The sequence below is a fragment of the Zingiber officinale genome, chromosome 6B, assembly GCF_018446385.1.
Source record: "Zingiber officinale cultivar Zhangliang chromosome 6B, Zo_v1.1, whole genome shotgun sequence".
In the NCBI taxonomy this organism is placed as follows: domain Eukaryota; kingdom Viridiplantae; phylum Streptophyta; class Magnoliopsida; order Zingiberales; family Zingiberaceae; genus Zingiber; species Zingiber officinale.
The window spans coordinates 74,778,224-74,781,480 of record NC_055996.1 but is presented as its reverse complement, the minus strand read 5'-3'; positions in this window follow the sequence as shown (position 1 = coordinate 74,781,480).

Below are 3,257 nucleotides of genomic sequence, written 5' to 3'. Positions count from 1 at the left end.
CCGTACAGGGGAGATACTGCCGAAATTTCTTCTGGTAGGGACTCTCCCGGGGCGTGACAATTTATTTTGTATCAGAGCCAAGTTTCTGATGCTTGGTTTTTCGTATTTTTAGTTGTGGTTGTTGATACAGTCTGACCTGGCTGTTGTTTTGATGTTGACACTGATTTAAATTTGTATCAGATATTAATTAAACTCAGACTGATTGATGATCAAGGATGATCATGAGGAGAGGAAAAGTCCAAGTACGGATACTTGGCACGCAAAGTCAGAGAGGGCTCGGCAGCTCGTTCTCCGGACTAGGTCAGAGAGGGCTCGGTAGCTCATTCTCTGGACCGGACGAAGTCGGAGAGGGCTCGGCAGCTCATTCTCCGGACTAGGTCAGAGAGGGCTCGGTAGCTCGTTCTCTGGACCGGACGAAGTTGGAGAGGGTTCGGCAGCTCGTTCTCTGGACTAGGTCAGAGAGGGCTCGGTAGCTCGTTCTATGAACCGGACAAAGTCGGAGAGGGCTCGGCGGCTCGTTCTCCGGACTAGGTCAGAGAGGGCTTGGTAGCTCGTTCTCTGGACCAGGAAGACGTTAGGGTTTAGGGCTGGGAGGCTCTAAAACTAACACAAGGACATTGGATCGGTCTGTTGACCAATCCAGTGATACTCTGGTTGTCTGGATCGGTCGACAGACCGATCCAGTGATACATGAGTCACCTGATCGGTCTCGTGACCGATCAGTGACCACACAAAAAGTCTCTGTGGGTTATCTGATCGGCAGGGACCAAACAGTAGCATTCTGCAGGTTATCTGATCGGTCTATAGACCGATCGGAGATCAAAAGACGCTGGGACTCAAAGCGATAAGGGGATCGGTCGTGGACCGATCCACCCATACGATCGGTCCACGCATCGATCGACTCTTCTGCATCGATCGGGATGAGTCCCGATCGGTCGAGCTATGGATCGATGCTGACCGATCCACAACATGTCGTTTGTTTCTACTGCTTCTCTGATATTTCTGATTCACTTCTAATTCACCTGATCAAATCATCTGCTGTGAGATTTTTAAGTTACAGGTTGCAGGTATCATGCCATTGGTTAATTTCAAATGAAGTTCCATCAGAAGAATAAGAACAAGTGCCCTTTATGTTGTAGTTCACTGCAAGTGATGCAATTCGGGCTTCAACGTTCACTGGCCGTGATCAGTTAGACTCTTGCTCATTAGTTCGAGCTCAGAGACACCAGTGAAGACCATGGATGGTATTGGTGTGAGTTCAGAGAACCAGATGAGAAGGAAGAGTGATTGGCGACGCCTGAGTTGGTTGCAGCGATTCGACACAGGTGACAGTGATTCGGGACAGTGAGAAAGCAGAATAAGAAGGAGGAAGAAGAGAGGTTTGCTAAGGTTCTGAACAAACTCTCTGTCGATCAAGAGGATGTGTTCCTTCTGTCTTTGCATGTGTTTTGCTTCGTGGCTGTAAGTTTCATTTGTTCATTCCGTTAGCCACAAAACTCTGTATGTCATTGTGCTTTGTTTTCAAATCTATTCTGTGACTTTTGTGGAGAGGTTACTCCACCGAGAAGGAGAAACACTTAGCCGGATTTTGTCCGGGGTGTGATCTACCGAAAGATCAAGGGATCGTCCACCTTACGGACACGCTGAGGAGTAGGGGCAAGTTATCCCCGAACCTCATACATCGTTTTGTTAGTGGTGGTTTGTTCTTTTCCTTGCATCAATTTTCATTTTACTTATTTCCGCTGTGCTAACAAACTCTTGTGAGGAAATTAATTGGATTTTTAAAGGAGGCTATTCACACCCCCCTCTCTAGCCATCCGAAGGTCCTAACAAGTGGTATCAGAGCAAGGCGCTCTTCATCCGGATTAACACCCTAAAGAGCAAGAAGATGACTATGAAGGAAGGTTTTAGTACCAATCGTCCACCCTACTTCGATGGAGCGGATTTCCAATATTGGAAGAGTCGTATGGAGTATTATCTCAAGACCGACATCTCCATGTGGTTCTCGGTCAAGGAAGGTTTCACACCTCCGAAGGATGAAGAAGGTAAGGAACTAGAGTCGTCGAGGTGGTCCGCCGAGCAAACTCGCAAAGGACAAGCCGATGCCAAGGCGGTGGTCACACTACAATGTGGAATAGCCAAAGATCAGCTTGTCAAGGTAGGTCCATACGTGAGTGCAAAGGATTTGTGGAACAAGCTCATCGAGCTCCAAGAAGGAACTCGAGACTCTCGGATCGCCAAGAGAGACTTGTTCCTAAACCAACTACAAAATCTCACCATGAAGGAGAACGAAACGGTAAGTGAACTACACAGAAGGTTCAAGGAGATCATCAATGGTCTTCATTCCGTGGATGAACGCGTAGAAAATCGCGATCTCGTAAGGTACGCTCTCAAAGCTTTTTCCAAGGAATGCCTTGTGGTCATCTATGGTAGATGCCTACAAGGTCTCCAAGGACCTCTCAATTGTTAAGTTAGATGAATTCTTTTGTGAAATGGAACTTCATGAGCTTGCTAACAAGGGTCAAAAAGAGAAAGGTATTACTTTAGTTGCAGGAGAAAAGAGCAAGGATGGAAAGAGGAAGAAAGAAAAGAAGGAGAAAGAAATTCCTACATCCTCATCCTCCTCCGAGTCCGATGATGAAGGAGGATCATCATCAAGCGAGATGGCCAACTTCATGAGAAGAATCATGAGAAGGAGCCGAAGATACAAAGGGAAAGGTAAGTCTATTGATCAAAATATTAATAAGACTAACGTTACTTGTTATGAGTGTAGCAAGAAAGGACACTATCGGAGCGAGTGTCCGAAACTCAAGAAGAAGGAAGAAAGGGCCAAGAAGAAGAAAGCTCTCAAAGCTTCTTGGGATGAATCCTCCTCAAGCTCATCGGAGGAAGAGAAGGAGAAAAGCACTCGTCAATTAGCACTCATGGCAAGGGAGGAATCGGACTCCGGAAGTGATACATCAGCCGCGGCTTCATCATCTTCGGATGATGAAGAGGTAACCTCTCCACATTTAGAAAAATGCTATAAGACTATTGCTCATTTATCTACACTGCTTAAGAAATCAAAAACTGAAATCAAATTATTAAAAGAAGAAGTAGAACACTTGAAGACTCTTAGGGAAGATGAGGTTGATGACCTTCATCAAGAGCTTCTTGAGGATGAAAATAATGCCCTAAAGAGTGAAGTTGAGAAACTCAAGAAAATGCTTGAGAAATTCTCAACTAGCTCTAAGACCTTAGATATGATTCTAAATGCC